Source organism: Panthera leo, chromosome A2 (genome assembly GCF_018350215.1).
Source record: "Panthera leo isolate Ple1 chromosome A2, P.leo_Ple1_pat1.1, whole genome shotgun sequence".
NCBI lineage: Eukaryota > Metazoa > Chordata > Mammalia > Carnivora > Felidae > Panthera > Panthera leo.
The window spans coordinates 26710180-26732500 of record NC_056680.1 but is presented as its reverse complement, the minus strand read 5'-3'; the positions used below and the strand labels follow the sequence as shown (position 1 = coordinate 26732500).

Below are 22321 nucleotides of genomic sequence, written 5' to 3'. Positions count from 1 at the left end.
TTCTGGTAGTAAACTCCAAACACTTTTCTTTTCCCTTATTTCTCTTGGTAAATTTATAAAGTGATCTTTTACAGTACCAATATTCTCTCCCCCATCAATGTTCCAGGTGAAGTGTTACTGAGGTCTACTGGTGGCCAAAGAAAGACATTTTTATGTAGCTGAATGCCAAGATATTTTTACACAGCTGTCCTTTTGGTGCCAAAATGAGTGGTATGAGTTAGAATGTAAAAACATTATTAAAAATTAAAAATATCATTTTTAATAATAATACTATATTGAGAGAGGCTCACTTCACCCCCATCCTAACTTGTCCCTAATCCCCACTCCATCCCCGAGTATCCAAAACCTCACTTGGAGATGGAGGAAAACATGGAGTCAGGCTCAGGGTTGGATGGAGAAACAGACACTGAACGAAGCTCAAGGGTGGAGTTCAGGGATAAGAGTGTGTATTGTGGAGTGGGTGAGGTGAGGAATAAGGTAAGACCGAACAATGGAATAAAGATGTCTAATGAAGATGTTACTTTATAATCTGTAAAATCTTAACTCAAGTTTAAAGGTCCCCTTTTCAATTTATGTCTAAATCGACTGCTAACCCACCATCTTAGAGAAGCAGGGAAGCTTCCACAGAGATTTTTGCTGATGCTTCTTTGAACTCTGCGGTCCCTTCCAAAATGTGCCCTATTCAGAGCGTGGCTGAGAGATGATATCCCATCACTGGACTGACTGGGAGTGGTAAAACTAGAGAAGAAGAAGCTCATCTATTCCTCTCCCTGAAAATAAATGGATCTCAACCACCATACTATTGGATAGATTTGTCACTTAAATTGTCAACACTCATGAGTTCTGGGCTTTGGGGAACCCTAAAACCCCATTGCTATTTATTTGATTTAACAAAATTCCCTTTAGTCCTCTTAGAAGAACTTTGTTCTGTACAATACTAAAATGAATGGAAAGTAAATGGGATTTGATAGTCTTGACAATTTTGCAACATGTTTTGAGATATGCAGAGAGATTCCAAGTGGCTGGTTTGGGAATGCAGTTAGTGACAGTAGATGAATCTGTGAGAACTCAAATATTATTCTTTGTCTTATTCACTGCCTAATTAATATATGCTAGAGGGAAGATGAATGAGCAGAAAATATAAAGGAATGTGAGAGCTAATAATACCGATCCAGTTGTTGGGTTAGTCCAAATCTAGAGCAGTCAATAGTCCAATGAACAGTGCCCAAAGAACTCTGGTTAATTTAAACTACTTCCTGCAGATGTCATCTTCCAAGGAGGTCTAATATTGTAAAAGAGCTTAGATGAAGTAATGGAAAAGGACATGATACAAAATTTTGACTGGATTCCATGAGTTTCACAATTATAAAGCACTCATATCTTGAAATCAAAAAGTTGATGAAATTTATGGAAATTCATTATTCTTACAGATTGTAATAATTATTAATAAAATATGAATATATTTTACTTACATATTCATAAGTTTATTGTTAGGATAATTAAATACCTAACTCTTGTTAGATACAGTATCTAAGTCAAATAATCAAACTTTTGAATTTTTCACACTCATGGGTTTTAAAGGTAAAAACAGACAGTCAAAAATCTGTCCCTAAGAATTGTGAATGGTACTATATGCAACTGAAACAGCTAAAGCTATGAGAAACTATGTTCTTCTGAATATAAAGGTATATATGTATCCAGGTAAATGTAATATGCAACAATGATCTGAGTTTGCTTTAGGGCTCCCACATTTATTATATTATAATAAGGTACATATTATAATATATATCATAGTATGTACTATGTGTATATATGTAATATAATAAACATTATAATTATATAATATATAATAAAATCTCATTTTAACACAAATTTACTGAATTATGCTTTTCTACATGATTATAGCTTATGAGCATTTATATGTGTTTTTCTATTTCTTTAGTCCTATGGAGTTTTTCTCTTTCATTTTCAGACATTTTTGTTTCTTTATAAATGATTTTCTTCAGCGTGATGGACTTTCATTTTCAATTTTTGATGTATTTGATGTTACATTAGCATTTCTTTTGCATATTCTCAGAAGTTCTCAGGGTTAAGCATTATACAGTTCTCAAAACTTCAAATTTTTTTTTTACATTTATTTATTTTTGAGAAACAGAGACAGAGCACAAGTGGGGGAGGGTCAGAGAGAGAATGAAACACAGAATCCGATGCAGGTTCCAGGCTCTGAACTGTCAGCACAGAGCCCAACGCAGGGGCTCGAACTCACCAACTGTGAGATCATGATCTGAGCTGAAGTCGGACTCTTAACCGAGCCACCCAGGTGCCCCTATGGTTCTGGGCAACCAGAACCATATGGGTTCTTAAAACTTTTAAATCTTTCATTACATAAGTAAAAACTGAAAATATCTAAAATTCTTTTAGTAAAATTCTTCATAAACACACTTAATTCTGATAAACGTGCCTATATATTATATTAACTTCAAAATCTATGACATCTGTTAAATTTTCACCTTTTGACCTTATTACTCAGAAATTTATATAATTCTTAAAGCAGTCACTACTTTTCACCCTTTGATGTCAACACTTGAAAGTTATTAGATATGACTTTCATAAACTACTAAATATAAAAACCATAAAGTTACAGGGTGCCTGGGTGGTCCATTCGGTTAAGCGTCCAATTTTGGCTCAGGTCATGATCTCACAGTTCATGAATTCAAGCCCTGCATCAGGCCCTCTGCTTCAGTACAGAGCCTGCTTCAGATGCTCAGTCTCCCTCTCTCTCTGCCCCTCCCTGGTTCACGCAGGTGCACTCTTTCTGTCTCTCTCAAAAATAAATATTTTAAAAAAATTTAAAGACAAGCATAGTTAAATCATGGAGAAACAAGTTTAAGATTTTTGTTAATGATGCTTGTCTTTTAATTAAAATATTATATCTACCTCAAGGAATAGGAGCCTGTCAAAGACAGAGTATCAGAGTCCCAATGGGGAACCAGAGTACTAAGTAGGGCAACTGATGATGACATACCAAGTTGTATGAGTTTATTCAACCCTTCAAGCTCCTTCTGGACATAACAAACAATTTTGTGGAAGCACAACTAAATTCAGACACCACTGACTGGTATGGCTAAAGTGTAGAATATTTCTCCTACCTTCATTAGAATGAGCTCAGAATCTGAGCCTCCAGGAGGAAAGTGTCAGAAAGTAGAGTAGACAAGGACTGGGAAAAGTAAACTATGATGGAAAACAAAACAACAATGCCCAGAGAAAAATCTGGTGATAACCAATGCTAAAAAATTTGCCTCCTGAAAATAAAGCACTGACCCACTCATCCATGAGATCCTTGCAAAATGTGATTACACTTCCCTGACCCCACCCACCTTCCCTTCACTGTACTCCCTCTATCGTCTTCTCTGCCCCAGAATTCTATAGAAAGGATTAGGGCTTTGGGCTAAAATATTGTCTTAGAACTTTTAATCCCAATGTTTTATAGGTATAGAGCATCCCACTGGTCTACAATAAGATTTGTTTTCTCCATTAGTTCATTTCATGGGTGTGTTCATTTTATAAAATCATGAATCAAACCCCTTGAAATATTAATGGTATAAAACTCTATGTATATTCATGGTGGTTATATATATAAGGGACTGTCAGATCCCAACCCCAATTATGTGTACTTACTGAAAACACATTCACAAATGAGTAAAACTCAAGATCATAAGTTCTATTAATTTTAATGCTCCCAAGATGAGTCAGAATTTTTAAAGAAAATGGCTCATTTGCTTGGATCTTTAGCTCTGGAAGTTGTTTTAAATTAGTGAAATTGGTTGTCCTGAAATGTTTAAGTTGATGTAGAGTTTTTCTTTCCACTTCTGAGGATTCTTCCCAGTGATTAAAGAGGTTTTTTATTTTAATATTAAATAAAAATTTGCCCTCAATAACTTTTAATATTTTAATAGAATATGCATGCCTTTCCTAACATTAGTCAGTTCAAAATGATGTATAAACTATTATAGATTGAATTTCATTACTATTCTAATTTCTCAATGAGCTACAGTATTATTTCCCCACTGCTCAAATCTAAAATATTATGTGACAATAAATATTTAAGAGGATGAATTCCACAGCAATTTTGGTTAATAGAATTCACCATAACTAAGAAAATTATTATAATAAATATGTATTAAGATCCATTTCACCAAATCCCAGAATATTAAACATTTACAAATGCCCCTAAAATTTAAATAAAATATTTAAAGAATGCAAACTTGTAAAATTTGTTATCCAGACAAATAATGCACAAATGTGAGTTGGTTTAGAAACACATAGAGAAATTTCATAATCACTAATACTTAACTTTCTACTCACAGTTCAGATAAATGTGACTCTGCAAAAAAAAAAAAAAAAAAAATATATATATATATATATGTTAAGAAAATTGTGATATAGCTTGGCATGACATTTTGCTTGTCTTTTTACTCATATAATAACTATTCATTCAATGAGTAAATATACATCTGTATATATAATAATATAGATTCAGTAATAATTTCAAAATTAGTCAGAATAATATATATTCAGTAATAATTTTGATATTGATTCATGTTGAAATGATAATATTTTGGATGTACTGAGTTAAATAAAATATATATTCAAGTTAATTTCATGTGTTTCTTTTCACCTTTTTATATGGATACTAGAAAACTTTAAATTATATATGTGGCTCTCATTATATTTCTACTGGATAGTGCTGGTCTAAGGGAAACTAATAATAAATGTATACATAAAAAATAATTATAAAATTTATTTTATTTAAAAAAGGTATTCTGAATCTGATCATCAGAAAATCATGACAGAGCATGTAGTAGGATGAATAAAGACCATCCCAAAATATCAAATCCTAAAGCCTAAAACTTTTAAATGTTACCTTATTTGGAAAAAGGATATTTACAGACATAATTAAAGGATTTTGAGTTGAAATTACCTTAGATTGTCTTAATGGGCCCTAAGGTATTCAAAAGTATTTTTATAGGAGAAAAGCAACACAGAAGAGAATAGGTAATATGACTATGGAGGCAGACTTTGGAGTGATGTGACCACAAGTCAAGGAATGTCGACAGCAACCAAAAGCTGGAAGAGACAATGAGTCTCTAGAATCTCCACAAAGAGTTCAGCCATGCCAACACCTTGATTTTGGAATTCTGGTCTCCAGAACCATGAAAGAATACATTTCTGCCTTAAGCTGCCTAGTTTGTGGTAATTTGTTGTAACATCCACAGAAACTAATACAGAGCATAACGTTGGGAAGAGGTTTTTTGGAGTGGCATTTAAAGTAAATAGGGAGAAGAGGCTCCTTGAATGGAATGATCAGGGAAAGTCTATCTGAGAAAGCTATATTTAAGTGAGATTTAAAGAATAAGAAGGTACTAACCATTTGAAGATATTGAGGAAAGGATTGCAATCACAGGGAACAACATATGGGCAGGCTCTGAGATGAGAAAAAGATTCATTTCTTCTAGGAACAGAAAAGAGGCAAAAATTTCTGAAACATGGTGAGCAAAGGAGAACATGACTCAAGAAGAAAATGGAGAGGTAAGCAAAAGGCATGCAGGACCACATTTGCCATGATGAGGAGTATGGATTTTATTTTAATTGTAACAGCTGTATTAAGTGGGGAAGTATCATGGTTAGATTTATGTTCAGAGAAAGACTTTTGTGGCTGATTTGTAAAGAATATATTAAAGGGTAACAAGTATAGAGCAGGAAAATAAATTAGGAGGCTGATGTAGTAGGCCAGGCAATAGATGTTGATAATCTGGACCAAGTTGCTGGTAGTAGAGATGGTGAAAAGCAGAAAAATTTAAGATATATTTTGAATACTGAATGTGGGGAAATTGTATGAATTGGGTATAGTGAGTGAAAGTACACAGAATAAAATATAACTGCTAGGTTTCTGAAATAAACAACTAAGTTGATTATTGATGGGTAAGACTGGAAGACAAGGAGTTTCACAAAAATTTATGAGTTCAGTTCAAGTCATGTTAATTCTGAAGTTCGTGTGAGATACCAAGTTTATACCAAGCAGAAGTATATACAAATTTATGTATGAGTTTTGAGGTCCAAGGTGAACACTAGGTTCAAAATATAAATTTGGAAGTCATTAGTCAGTAGTGATCTGTAAATCCATGGGCATGGATAAGATTACCTAAAGAAAGAGCATAAAGAGAAATGTCTGGGTGGCTCAGTTGGTTGAGCATCCAACTGTCAATTTTGGCTCAGGTCATTGTCCCAGGGTTGTAGAATCATACCCCACATCGAGCTCTACTCTGAGCTTGGAGCCTGCTTAAGATTCTCTCTCTCACTCTCACTCTCTCGCTGTCTCTCTCTCTCTCTGTGCCCCTTCCACTATTCATGCTCTCTCTCTCTCTCTCTCTCTCTTTCTCTCTCTCTCTAAAATGAAATAATTTTTTTTAACAAACAGCATAAAGATATAATAGAGGGAAACTAGGATTGAGCACTGATGAACTCTAGAAATTAGATAGGAAATGCCACGGAAGAAGACTGAGCAGAAAAGGCCATGAAGGAAGAAGAGAGACCAGAAGAGTGCAGTATCACAGAAGCCAAAAGGGAAGACTACTCTGAAGAAAAGAAACATTCACTACAACAAATAGTGCTGAGAGCTGAGTAGGAATAATGAGAGGAAAATGGCCACTGGATTTGACAAAATGGAGGTCAATGGAGATTATATCAAGATCAGTCTTCATAAAATGGTTAGAGCAGAAGTCAGATTGTTGAGTTGAAGAGTGAAGAGATTGGTTTTGGTGTATGATCTGAGGTAAAGATCCAATTTTACTGTTTTCAGTAGGGGTAAACAATTAAGCTCAAAAGCAGGTAAACCTGAGGAATACATTTTATAGTGATGCATAGTTATGTGGAAAATTATTTGAAAAGTAAAGGAATTACAAATACAAAATGTAGGCAGGTAGTTAACTCTTGATGAGGAAACAAAGGATAGAATTCAGGTCATTCAAGCATCCTCAAAGGAATTGATAATGTTCTGGTCACTAAGTTTATCATAAAAGTTTATTGCATAATTATATTCATAACCTACATCACAGTCTTGTATTTTTATATATAAAATACAATATATAAACAAAGGATTATGGGAAGCTGATGGAGCAGGAAGCATCAAGAATCAGCCTTCCCACCTAGACAATAGTTGTGCTGGCAGAATCTATCTGATACAGCAATTTTGGAACTCTAGAGTCTATTGGGTTTTCAACTTCCAGAGGAAGTCTTGGACAGTAAATTAGTTAATTTCAATTTATTTTAGCTCTTAGCTCAGCAGCAGCTATCCATCCATTCCCTACTCACCAACTCTGTGGCAGGCAGCCATGTGCATGGTCCTAGAACAGCTTGCAAATAACCTATGGAAGTAGGGTAGACAACAAGGACCCTGTCCTCCAAATAAAAGGGATCTATGTTCTGATCACTGATATCTGCTTATGATCACAGAGGCACAGACACAAAGGCAGGCAGCCATTGTTGAACTTCCTCCTCATGGTTGCAAGTTCCTTTCCTCCAGAATAAAGCAACTTCCAAGGAGATTTAAAAAGCCAGTGCCTTTTATCTCCCTTCATTTTTCCCTTTCTGAGAGTCAAACATTAAATACCAGGACATTAAAAAAACAACTGCATATACCGGATAAATTGGAAAATCATCATTCAAGCTCAAGGAAAAGTGCAGGCTCAGAAAAGACCAGAGAAAACCCTAAATTTACACCTTAAGGTGATCTCTGGCACAGAGACAGCCTACAAAAAAACAAAACAAAACAGAAATAGCAAACCCTGAGGAAGGGGGAGAATCTGATTACCATCATTGCCACATTATTAAATTCAAATGTCCGGTTTTCAACAACAACAACAAAATCACAAGGCATACAAAGAAACAGGGAAGTGTGGACCATTAAAAGGAAAAAGTAAATCAATAAAAAGTAAACCAACTATCTCTGAGAGAGACCAGGTGGTGGGCCTGCTAGACAAAGACTTTGAACAACTGTCTTAAAGATAATCAAAGCACTAAAGGCAGTTGTTAAGGAAGTCAATAAAATGATCTAGCAACAAAATGAAAATATCAATAATATATAGGAAAACCTAGAAAGAAACCAAAAAGAAATTCTAGAGCTGAAAAGTACAATTACTGAAATCAAAAATTTACTAAAGTGATCCAAAGGCAGATATCAGCAAGCAAAAGAAAGAATCTGTGAACTTGAATGTGGGGAAATGAAAATAATCAAGTCTGAGAAACAGAAAGAAAAAATATGGAATAAAAATGAAGAGAGCTTGTAGGATTTATGAGACACCATTCAGCAGACCAACATGCAAATTGTAGGCCCAGAAGGAGAAGACAAGAGAAAGGGAGAGAGAGATTAGTGGTCAAAAACTTCCTAAATTTGATTAAAGATACGAATATAAACAACAAAAAAAGCTCAACAAATTCCAAGTATGATGAATTCAAAGAGATCCTCAGAAAGACACATCATAATCAAAATGTCTAAACACAAAGATAATCTTAAGAGCAAGAAGAATTTAAGAAACTCCCCACATATAGGAGATCTTCAATAAAATTATCAGAGATTTTTCATCAGAAATTTAGGAGGCCAGAGGCAATGGGCTGAAATATTCAAGACACTAAAAGAAAAAAACTGACAACCAAGAATCCTATATCTAGCAAAAGTGGCCTTCAACCATGAAGGAGAAATCAAGACATTTCTAGATAAACAAAAGCTGAAGGAATGTGTTACCACTCCACCTGCCTTGCAAGCAACACTAAAGGGAGTCCTGGAGGCTAAAGTGAAAAAATACTAGACAGTAACAAAAAACTGTATGAATAAATAAAGATCCCAGTAAAGGTAAATACATGGGAAATTACCAAAGCTCGTATTATTGTAAACACAGATTGTAACTCACTTTTTGTTTTCTACATGATTTAAAGACACTTTTAAAACATTAATCTAAAAGCTATTATTATTGTAATTTTGGTTTATAACTTGATATTTATTAGGGTTTGTTTTTTTTAAAATAATTTAGAGACTAATGAATTTTTTAAAAACAATTATTGTTTACATTTTAGACATACAATATTTAAAGATGTGATTTGGTGACATCAATAACTAAAAGGGATAAAGAAAGGGCCACAAATGAGCAGAGCTTTTGCATATTATGGAAGTTACATTTGTAGAAATTCATATTATAGCGTTAAATTTTTAGGATTTTAAGTGTAATCCCCATGGTAAGTACAAAGAAAATAGTCATGGAATATACATAAAAGAATGAGAAGAAAATTTAAATATCTCACTACAAAAAAAAAAAAAACAACTAAATGTGAAAGAAGATAGTAATTCAGACAATGAGGACAAAAATTCTACAAAGCATATAAAAGACAAATAGCAAAATGGCACAAGTTCCTCTGTATTAGTAATTACTTTAAATGTAAATGGATTAAATTCTCCAATTAAAAAGCAGAGATTGGCAGAATGGGGGCAGGGTGAACAAACAAAAACTATGATCCAACCAGATTCTGTACAAGACAATAACTGTAGATCCAAAGATACAAACAGGTTGAAAGTGAAAAGATGGAAAAAGATATTCCATGCAAATAGTAACCAAAAGAGAGTAGGCTAACGATACTAATATCAGACAATATAGACTTTAAATTTAAAAAAACAGCTTATAAGATACAAAAAAAGGATATTACATATTAGCAAAAGGTTCAATAAAGCAAGAAGATACAACTATAAATATTTGTGTACCTAATAACAGACTATCAAAATGAAGGAAATAAAAACTGACAGAATTGAAGGGAGAAAACAGTTCTACAATAATGGTTGGAGACTTCAGCATTCCACTCTCAATAATGGACAGAACAATGAGACAGAAAATAAGTGAGAAAAGACTCAAATTACTAAAATCAGAAATGGAAGTGAGGACATTACTACTTATTCAACAGAAATAAAAAGAATTTAAGAGAGTACTACAGTAAATTATATTCCAACAAATTAAATAAGGTAAATAAAATGGACAAATTCCTAGAAACACAAAACCTACAAAAACTGAATCACAGAGAAATAGGAAACCTGAATACATCTGTAATTGGTAAGGGGAATAAATCAGTAGTATAAAAAAGTTTCTAGTAAAGAAAAGTCCTGGAGTTGATGGATTCACTGGTGAGTTCTACAAACATTTAAAGAATTAACACTAATTCTTCACAAACTTTTCTTAAAAACTGCAGAGGAAGGAACACTTCCTTACTCATTCTATGAAGTGAGCATTGCCCTGATACCAAAGCCAGACAAAGACACTATTAGAAAAGAAAACCACAGACCAATATTCTTTATGAATATTGATGTAAAAATCCTCAACACAATACTAGCACATTAATGCAGTAGTATATCAAAAGGATCATATACCATGATCAAGTGGGATCTATTCCTAGAAGTGTTCAACATATTAAAATTGATCAATGCAATGTGCCATATTAGCAGAATGGAGGGAAAAAACACATGACTATCTCGATTGATGCAGATAAGGAATTTGACAAAATTCAACAAACTTTCATGATAAAAAATACTCAAACAACTAGGACTTGGAAGAAACTACCTCAATATAATAAAAGCCATATGTGAAAAAGCCACAGCAAACATCATACTCAATGTGAAAAACTGAAAGCTTTTCCTCTAAGATCAGGACCAAGGCAAGTATTCCCACCAAGGATTGCTGAAGATGCAAAGAAACTCACACAAAAAACTAAATTCTGGAAGTGATAAACCCATCCAGGAGAAAACAGATTCATAGTTTCTTCACTTCTTGGCAAAATATCAAGAAAAACATAAATCTGCCAGTGATAGAGTGAAGTAGCTAAACTTTTATCAGCTCCTTGAAGATTGGTGTGACAAGTTTGATCTTGAGGAACCCTAATCACAAGGAAGTTTTCTCCAACTTGTCAATTCTTTCCCATGGGGTTTAATTGAGTGTTGAGACTGGATGTAGGTCAGGAGAGATAACAGAAACTTCACCAAATACAAGTACCAGCAATGGCTCACTGAATACTGGTGGTAAGATAGGAGAATGAAGAGAAGTCACTCGAGATCTTCACCAAGTAAAGGTAGTGGATGCCAAAAGTTGAGAGGACAGAATACCAAAGGAAACCTCTAAAACATTATGCTAAGTGAAGGAAGCCAGACACAGTTCACATATTACATTTAATCTTTGAAAAACATTGGTTTAGGACACCTGGGTGGCTCAGTGAGTTAAGCGTTCAACTTCAGCTCAGGTCATGGTCTCACAGTTTGTGGGTTCAAGCCCCATGCTGGGCTCTGTGCTGACGGCTCAGAGCCTGGAGCCTGTCTGGGATACTGTGTCTCCCTCTCTCTCTGCCCCTCCCCTGCTTGCTCTCTGTCTCTATCTCTCTCAAAACTTAATAAATTTAAAGCAAAACAAAAACATAATCATGAGTTTGAATGTCATGGGTCCACTTATATGTGTATTTTTTTTCAATAAATATAGTAATTATAAGTGTATTTTCCCTTCCTTATAAGTTTCTTAATAACATTTTCTTTTCTCTAGCTTGCTTTATTGTAAGAATACAGTATCTAATACATATAACAAACAAAATATGTGTTAAATGTTTATGTCAACAGTAAGGTTTCTGGTCAACAGTAGGCTATTAGTAATTATGTATTGGCAGAACCAAAGTAATACATGGATTTTTGACTATGGAGGGAGTCAGCATCCCAAACCCCCATGTTGTTCAGGGATTAATTGTATATGATTCCATTGACATGAAATACAAAGAGACAGAATACAAATACAAAGAGACAGAATGCATATTGGTGGTTGGCAGAGGCTAGGCAGACATACTAATAGAGAGAAGCTGCTTAATAGATAAGAGGCTTTATTTAGGGGCAATGAAAATATTTTGGAACTAGGTGGTGTTTGCACAGCATTGTGAATGTACTGCCATTGAATTGTTCACTTTAAAATAGTTAATTTATAGATTGTGAATTTCCTATCAATTGATTTTTGAAATAAGTAGATAAATATCTAAAAGCATATTTTTTTAATCCCAAAAGAAATCCCTCCAAGCTACTCTGGGACCTTAACAGAGGGTACCACAGCAGTCCTCCGGGGGCAACTGGACAGCAAGGTGAAAAGGGTTGTAGAAAGCTGGGAGAAAGACTGGAGAGCAAAGAGGGCTCCCTGTGACATTTAAAGCTGGCAACTGGGACCTCTAGAGAGTATCATCAAACTCCACAGAGAACATGTCTTGACCCTACCATGAAAACATCTGAAGCCAGTGATGACTGCAGATAACTAAATGTGGGACAAAGCCCAGATCCAGCTCCACTACAGATCAGATTGATATAGTCCCTCATACTAACAGCCTGACAGAAGAAGCAACGTCACTTTCATGGTGGTAAATATTATTTATAATATCCTTTTAAATACAATGCCTGGCATAAAATAAAAAATCAGGGGTGACTGGGTGGCTCAGTCGGTTGAGCTTCTGACTTCAGCTCAGGTCATGATCTCGTGGTCCATGAATTCGAAGCCTGCGTCGGGTTCTGTGCTGACAGCTCGGAGCCTGGAGCCTACTTCTGATACTGTGTCTCCCTGTCTCTCTGCCCCTCCCCTGCTCACACTCTATCAAAAATAAACATTTGGGGCGCCTGGGTGGCTCAGTCGGTTAAGCATCTGACTTCAGCTCAGGTCTGATCTCCACGGTTTGTGAGTTCGAGCCCCGCGTCGGGCTCTGTGCTGACAGCTCAGAGCCTGGAGCCTGCTTCAGATTCTGTCTCCCTCTCTCTCTGCCCCTCCTCAGCTTGCACTCTGTCTCTCTCTCTCTCCCTCAAAATAAACATTAAAAAAAATTAAAAAAAAAAAAAAAAATAAACATTTAAAAATAAAAAAATCATAATATATGTGAAGGAGCAGGAAATATGTGACCCATGATCAAAAAAGAGAAAATAAGTAATAGAAGCAAATCTGGAGAGAGTTTATATATTTGTATTTATACAACAGAGATTTTAAAATAATTATGATTAATACATCAAAGAAACCAGTATAAAAGTTGGACAACATGTATGAACAGAATGAAGAATTTTAGCAGAGATAGAAACTACACTCAAGAACCAAGTGGAAAAGCTGGTGGGGGCAAGAATTAAACTGTACTGACGTGAGGATCTTACATTGTTCATGCCCTTTAAATATAAAGGATTTATCTTTAAACTGTATAATCTCTAGAGAAACCACTAAAAATACACAGAGGTATAGATTAAAAAGTCAATAGAGGAAATAAAAAGAAATACTAAATATAGTGATTCACCCAAAAGGAGCAAGAAAGGAGACATAGAAAAATAAGGAACAGGTAGGACAAATAGAATCAAATACCAAGATGATAGACTAAAACCCAACCATATAAACAATTACATTAACTTTAAGTGGACTAAGCACTCCATGTGAAAGGCAAAGATGGTCAGACCTTTTTTTTTTTAGAAACAGAGTGTGTGTGTGGGGGGAGGGGAAGGGCAGAGGGAGAAAGAGAGAGAGAGAGAGAGAGACAGAGAGAGAGAATCTTAAGCAGGCTCCACACTCAGCTCAGCACAGAGCCCAGTGTGAGGCTCAATCCCATGACTCTGGGATCATGACCTGAGCCAAAATCAAGAGTCACACACTCAACTGACTGAGCCACCCAGGCTCCCTGGTCAGACTGGATTTTAAAAAGCAAGACCTGGGGGTGGGAGGGAGGGGAGGGTGGGTGATAGATATTGAGGAGGGCACCTTTTGGGATGAGCACTGGGTGTTGTATGGAAACCAATTTGACAATAAACTTCATATATTGAAAAAATAAATAAATAAATAAATAATAAATAAAAAGGTAAACATAAAAAAAAAAAAAAAGCAAGACCCTACACTTTACTGTTTGGAAGAAACATACTTTAAATATAAAACCCCAGGTAAGTTGAAAGCATAAGTTTATCATATATTCCCCATTATAAAAGTTATTAATTCAAATATAAAATATGCAAATATGTAAATAAAAAACTCAAAAATATTTCATTTAAAATCAATAGATAACAGCTTCATACCAGGGAACTATGAAAAAGCTAAGAACATCCTGAGCTCTGCCCATTTTGAGACATAAAACTGAGAAAATAAAGGTCATATTCTCTCAAAAAATTCCTCTGAAGTCCTTGCCATGGAAACTGAATACAGGACTGGAAGACCCATTCTTATCGGCACCTAATAAAATAGCCTGAATTTTCATGATTTTACATATAAATGTAATATATGTATAGATACATATATATATACACACACATTTATACCTTTACACAAACACGTGTGTGTATGCATAACCCTCTCCCCTCCAAAACTACTAAGTGATTAAACAGTATCAACCTGAGCTAATATTGACTCACAGGAAGTTCTCAGGCTTGAGTGAAAAACAGATGAGTTTTAGGACAAGACCCAGTAGGAAAAGACTCTTCCCACAAAAGCAGTGTTCAATCTCTCCAATGGCCGCATGGTAAAGAGGACATAACATTCAAGCATGCTGGTCCTACAGAGAGGGTACAGTACCAAAACAATAAGTATATAAACTCGGTGCTCAAGAAAGGACATAGAGCTTTAGTGATCCATAGGGCAACCTGCAGCACACCCCTAAGAAGAACAATACTTTACATAGACATTAATTGACAAAAAATCCCGGGACATAATGGCCATAATTTGAATAAGTGCATGAACACATAACAGTATTCAGCTATAAGGGTCTGGAGGCAAGAACAGACCAGAACAGAATATACTGTAACACAACATTCACTTAGCCATAGTTGTTAGGGTTATCACCAGTTACCTTAATAAGGAAGAATTCATCAACAATATCAGAACCCACTTGTATATTTAATTGTATATATTTATCAGAATGGGGATTCAAATATATTCAACAAACAACAGTTACCATTAAAGAGAAGTGTCTGAATTGCATGGGCCCTAATTATTTCTCTATGGGTATGTGACATATTATATATTTTAAAAACTTGGCCACACACATGACGGTGGGGGTGGGGAGAACTAAATCATAAGAGCATCAATAAGCATGTCCAAAACTATCTAGAGCCTTGTAGCATATCTGATAACTGATAGAAAATGTGTAATATATCAACAAAATGTGAAAGCAAATTACACTATAATCCCTCAGATGTTAAAGTATTTACCTAAGTCATACACATTTACCTAAGTCATATTTTACCCCTTCATATGTCAGGATTATACCTCTCAACTCTGAATTACATAAATTAGTACTATCCCTTCATATCTCTGTAACATTGCCTTCAAATGGTTAAGAGGCATCCAGAGAATAGGGAACAAAAACATTATTGTTGAAGGGCTTTGGATTTAAAAGTCCACAGGGATGCATAAAGATGACACAGAGATCCATTTAATGGGACATTGTAAAATAGTAGGTGGTCCTTCGCCCCTGAAATAGTTCACAGAACAGATCATTTTGAAAGAAGAGAAAAAGGCTTTGATATAAACTAATCGCAGGCGTGTATGAGAGAGAAAGAAAATACCTTTAGAAAAGATGTGAGAAGATAAGAAGCAAGAAACCAATCTTCCCAAGACAGAAGTCTGAATCAAAGTTGAGCTGCTTTCCCCCAAACTGACTTGAACTTATTAATGTCTTGAATCTGAACACTGGCACTGGAAATTTAGAAGAGCTCATTGATTTTTAGCACTTGTGCTTGAGGCCAGAATGGAACAAGAACAGAAATAGAGCAGGTATGCTTCTTATATTTTTTTCCACCAATTAAAAATAAACCCAAAGTGAAGAACTACTTTTCTGAACCCTGAATCGCCTCTCAAGTTGGGACCTTTGCCTTCCTTTTACATTTCTCAAGACATTTACATTCTCACCCTACTGCCGTGGGAGGAAGTGTACACACAATCTGGGAAGAACTTGCTCTAAATTTTGAAACTGCATTGGTATTAAGGAAAGGTGGAGCCACTTAAATTCATGATAGGTTTTTTTAATGTTTATTTATTTATTTTGAGAGAGAGAGAGAGAGAGAGAGTAGGGGAGGGGCAGAGAGAAAAGGAGACACAGAATCCCAAGCAAGCTCCATGCTCTCAGCGCAGAGCCCGTCGCAGGGCTTGATCTCACAAATCATGAGGTCATGACCTGAGCCAAAATCACTCAACCAATTGAGACACCCAGGTGCCCCCATGCTAGTTTTTAATACATTTTTGAAATGTTACCAAAATAATCTTGCACTTATGGGGCGCCTGGGTGGCTCGGTTGATTAAGCATCTGACTTTGGCTCAGGTCATGATCTCACGGTTCATGAATTCGAGCCCCACAATGGATGAGCTCAACCCCTACTTTGGGTGAGCTCTAGCCCTGCTTCAAATGAAGCCTGCTTCTCTCTCTCTCTCCCTCTCTCCATGCCCCTCTCTTGCACCCTCCCTCTCTCAAAAAAAACCCCAATAATAATAATAATAATAATAATAATAATAATTCACTTGAAATAGGACAAAATGTACCTGGGAGATTTTAACCTGAAAATCACTTTGTTTATTTTTTCATTTAAACATTATTTTTATTTTTAGTTGCTATTTTTATGAGTTGTGCTTGAGTCTTAGTTTAAGGAATCCACATTACAAGGGTTTATTTATGAAAAACAGCCGTTCCCTGATCTACTCTCTCCCAATTCTTCTCCTTCCAAAGGCAACCCTTGCTTCTCTTTCAAGTAATTAATTATTTTGGAATTTGCCTCTATATCTCTAAATAACATGTTCGTATTACATAAAAGTAATAGCACCTTTCCTCCTCCTGCTCCTACCACACACTGACACCCTTGTCCATCTCCTCACCATTATTACACGTATACAGGGAAGATCAAACAAAGACCATGGGTTTTGATACTACGACTATGTAAATATCATCCAAAGATGAACTATGAAATGAACTATACTGCTTTTCTACACATCTTTTTGTTTTCTCTGGAGCAAATAATTATGTTACTGCTTAATCATTTACTTAATGTTCTACACATGTATCACTTATTCAAGCCTTAACTCTGTGTCAGTTTTATAAATCTCCTCTCAACACAGACACATCAGTTTCTATCAGTTTCCTCCTCCTGATCTCTTGGAACCTTCTGACCTGTACCAATCATAGTGGTGTTCAGCTCTGCCTGATGTGCCACACTCATCCTTGGATGTCCCTTCAACATTATCCTGGCGACTTTCTTACCCTCTCAGCTCAGTGCATCTTCTGTTTCTGATATCCCTTTTCTTCCTCTTTCTTGGTTTCCTCCGATTTTTTGCTTCCTAAGAAAGGATAGAATACAATAGCTTCCTAAGAAACAGTGCATGAGGTAAACATTTTGGAATCTTCTATGCTTAAAACCACCTTCATTGGACCACCATACTTGATTGATAGTTTCTCTACTACAAAATTTCTAGATTGGAAACATTTTCTTTCATACTTTCAAAGGTGGTGCCTCAATGCCTTCTAGTGACCAGGGCTAGTCATGGTCCTAATTTGGGATCCTTCACATATGACTTGTTTTTTCTGGACATCCATAGGCTCTTGCCTTTTCACAGTGGTCAAATGAATATGGTATTTTCACAGGAACAAATAGCTCAGTGAAGGGAATTGATAATTAATAAATAGTATCCCACTATTTTTATGAATAAAACATATGGCAAAGTACTATTTTTAATTTAATAAGTGGAAATGGTTTATTTATAGAAATATATTTGGCACAATTGGCTATTCATATGGAAGAAAATAATGTCTCTGTATCACATTACTAAAAAATGCATTACAGATAGATAAAGATTGAAACGTAAAATATAAAGAAATATTAAACTTGGAAGAAAATTGGGGAGATGACACGTGAAATAGAGTAGAGGAGACCTTCTTAACCAAGAGAGGAAACTTAACATTAACTAATATGAAAGATATATAGAGGTAGATAGATATATAGATACATATGTTTAACTGTATAAAAATTTAAAACATTTGGATGGCAAAAGATACTATAAAGCAAATAGACAAGTGATAGTCCTAAAGTAAATGGACAAAAGATATTTTAAATAAAGTAAGTAGACAAATGATCTTATAAGTTTACAAGAGAAAAACAACCAAATAGAAAATTCACAAAAGAAATGAAAGAGCAGTCAGATACCAAGAACCCCTCTTCTACCCCGGCAAAACATAGGTAGCTGGCTTTTTATTTTTCAGAGAGGTTAAAACGGTTTTGGTTTTTAATGTTTGTTTATTTATTTATTTATTTTTTAACATTTTTATTTTTTATTTTTGAAAGACAGAGACAGAGCATGAGTGGGGGATGTGCAGAGAGAGAGGGAGACACAGAATCCAAAGCAGGCTCCAGGCTCTGAACTATCAGCACAGAGACCGATGCAGGGCTCAAACTCACAGACTGCGAGATCGTGACCTGAGCCGAAGTCGGGTATTTACCCAACTGAGCCACCCAGGTGCCAGATGGGGTTTTTAAATAAGGGGACACCAGGCACAGTTGAGAATGTGATAGTGTATGATAGTGAAAAGAGAACAATTCACTGAATGTATACATACTGTACATTAAGACCTCCAACCTCTCACCCATTTAGTTTCCAGAAAATTGACAACTAGAACTTCACTTTTTAGGCAGGAAATTGAAAGGGTCTCCTCTGAAGAATTTGAGCAGGTCAAGAGGAAAGATCTCAGGATATTGACATTATAATTTCCCACAACTGGGGGCGCCTGGATGGCTGAGTCCATTAAGCGTCCAACTCTTGGTTTCAGCTCAGGTCATGATCTCATGGTTTCAGGAGTTCGAGCCCCACATCAGGCTCTATGCTGACAGTGTGGAACCTGCTTGGGATTCTTTCTCTCTCCCTCTCTCTCTGCACCTCCTCTGCTCACACTGTCTCTGTGTCTCTCAAAGATAAATAAATGAATAAACTTAAAAAAAAAATCTCCCACAACTGAATGGCCCAACTTGATCATCTTACAGTGCAGCTTGCAGAAATCACTAGTTGTCAGGAAAAGGAAATTAAAGCAATGATGTGCAAGGAAGCAGGCTTTCCAGAGCACAAGCAGCTGGAAGCAAAACTCCTGTTTAGAGTCACCTGGTCTATGACTATGTTCTCACCACAGATGAGAATGTAGCCTGTTAACACTATGTGATTCAAGACAAGGGACAGCATAATGCTTATCAACATTCCCTTAAATACAAGTGCAAGTTTTTCTGAAAAAGTGATGTCAGCTTTGAGAAAAAGAGAAATATTATATAGCAAAAATGTGCCCCAGTCTACAAGGACCGAACTATACATAGATTGGCAGTTAGGGGCCATGAACAAGCCTTGCTGAGATGTCTGTGGTCATCCCACTTTCTCTACTTACATCTGGAATGGATGGTGTGTGTGTGTGTGTGTGTGTGTGTGTGTGTGTGTTCCTGCCAATCTATAACTGGAATGTTGCAGATTGGGTTAAGAGTGGGAATAGGACAAAAATCCAAATCACCACAGTCAGAGTCCCAAGGAGTACTTAGAATCTGAAGGAGGGAATGTAAGCTAAGTATGTCCTGGATGTAAACTGATGAGTCTAAGGCAGGAGACCACTGGGTCACTGAGGAAAGTGTGACATCAGTGGATTTTTGAACAATGACTTCTATCAAAAACTACTCATATTTGTTGGATAATAAATTTTTTATTGGTCCAAGCAAGACCCTTCTCTTTTTTATTAACTTATTCCCTTTTATCCCCATCCCCCATTCTCATAAGCAACTATTTCTGATATATTTAAAATGTACACGTATTCTTATAAAATGTGTATTGTTGCTTTTTAAATACGTATTTTAAATTCACACAAATCTCATTCTGTTTCTAATCTTTTTACTCAGGACTGTATTTTAAAAAAATTTAATATTTATTTTTGAGAGTGAGAGACACAGAGTGCAAGTGGGGGAGGATCAGAGAGAGGGAGACACAGAAACTGAAGCAGGGTCCAGGCTCTGAGCTGTCAGCACAGAGCCTGAGGCAGGGCTCAAACTCACCAACAGTGAGATCAGACCTGAGTTGAAGTTGGATGCTCAACTGACTGAGCCACCCAGGCACTCCACTCTGGACTATATTTTTAAGATCAATTCATGTAAGTTATGTGTATGACTGCCCCATAGGTGCATATAATGAGCATCTACCATATTTTATTTCTTTATTTTATTTGTATATTTAAGTATATATTAATATGCAAACTAATATATTCCTAAGGTAAAGAAGAGTGGTAGTCATTCAAAGGCCATAAAGAAATTGGAGTTCAACACTTATGACTTAGACAGACAAGGTAGTAAGAACAGGGCTCAGAAAAATAATGGGGTTTAAAAAGTAAATATACAATATTATTCCCTGTGCTGTACTTTTCATCTCCATGACTTATTTATTTTATAACTAGAAATCTGTAACTCTTAATCCCCTTCATCTATTTTCCCATCCCCCACCCTCCTCCCCTCTGGCAACCACCACTTTGTTCTCTGTATTTAAGAGTCTATTTGGTTTTTGTTTGTTTTGATTTTTAGATTCCACATATAAGGCGGGCACTGAGTAATGCATAGAATTGTTAAATCACTATGTTGTACACCTGAAACTAATATAAATTGTATGTCATCACACTTTCATAATAAATAAAAATTTTTTAAAGATAAATATAGGTTAAAGACCCCAAACGACTCTATTTGTCTTAAATGACCCCATTATTTCTATTATCTAATAATAGTTTGAAAGTTTATCTAAGTGTCTAAGAATCTAAGTGTCTCTTGTCTTTCAAATATTGAAGGCCTACAACTTTTTGTTAATTAATAGACATTGGTTTTCAGCTTTAGGTTTATAGAAAATTTGAGCAGAAAGTACAGAGTTCTCACATATATCCTCTCTCCACAAGTCTCCCTCTCCACAGTTTCCCCTCTTGCTAACATCTTCAATTAGTGCGGTACACTTCTATAGTTGATGAGCCAGCAATGATATATTGTTAACTAAAATGCATATATGTTATATACTCTATGAGTTTTGATAAATGTATAATGATATGTATCCACCATTCCAGTATCATACAGAATAGTTTCATGGCCCTAAAACACTCTGTTCCACTTATTCATCCTTTCTTTCCTCCCTCCTCCTGAACCACTGGCAACCACTGATCTTTTTACTGTCTCTATAGTTTTGCCCTTTGGCCCATAACTTTATTTCTTTAGTATTCCCCTTGAAAAGAAGTTGGCCTTATTTTCCTTTTTAGGCATTTTGTGTTCCAGTAATGCCTGACATAAGAAACAACTGAGACCTGTACATTAAATTTCTGAATGTTAATGCTGAGACAGAAAGAAAGAAATTGAAACTACAAATTTGGGAGTAACATAGAAATTTCAATACACAGTTTAGTAAGACAATATATATATCATGGAATATCAGAGCTAGTGAACAAAGAAAAACTGTAGCTCAAAATTATAGAAAAAATTCACATGAACTATCTATTAATCAACCATCATTTTAAGTAATATAAATAAATGTTAAAATGGACATAGCAACATAAATTCATTAATATTTTGAAAAAAGTAAATATTCTATCACTAAAGTCTTATAGGTCTTTGTCATCATTCTCTAACCCTTGAATAATATGAAACAGTATAATGTGTAGTCCTAGTGCCGAAATTTAATTTCTAGAATCTGATTCTGATTCTGAAATGGGGGAACTCAAAGTGGGGCTGGCACATCTAGAGGAAAGAAAACAAGATACTTTCAAAACTTCCTGGTGGTATTGACAAGGAGCTAGCTCAATTCAAAGGGCTTTCATTGGCCAAAATGTGATGAGTGTGAATGTGTATCAAAAAGAAACTGTTTATGACTATAGAATGACATTATCTGAGTATGTGAAATGCCATAAACATATACTTGAAACATGAAACATATACTTGTAAGCTCACACTGTGCATCAAGAATTGACATGTCTGTAGACATTTGCCTAAGTGGAAGCATGTAGGCTATTAGGGTAAGTTATTTTGGAATGGCATTGTGGGCTGTACACAGTGAAAAAAAATTTTTCATTTCTTTCCTCTACTGTGTAGAGACATTATTATTGGCATCTATGCATCCCACTAAGGTACTTGGAACCAGGAGAAAAATCACGCCAAAGTATGCTATATTGATCCTGCCCATTGTGGCCACTCAACTACCAATAACATTCTGGATTCCCGAGTAACTACATA

The 22321-nt window shown here is 35.5% G+C and overlaps 1 long non-coding RNA gene across 3 annotated transcripts in view; it reads right to left on the bottom strand.

Moving 5' to 3' along the window:
- The window catches only part of LOC122214510, a 195007-nt gene that overhangs the window by 77159 nt on the left and 95527 nt on the right, over window positions 1–22321 (bottom strand). For all 3 annotated transcript variants that reach the window (XR_006199913.1, XR_006199914.1, XR_006199912.1), the window contains one exon: window positions 17311–17387. This is a non-coding gene — a long non-coding RNA (uncharacterized LOC122214510). The remainder of the gene's footprint in view (window positions 1–17310; window positions 17388–22321) is intronic.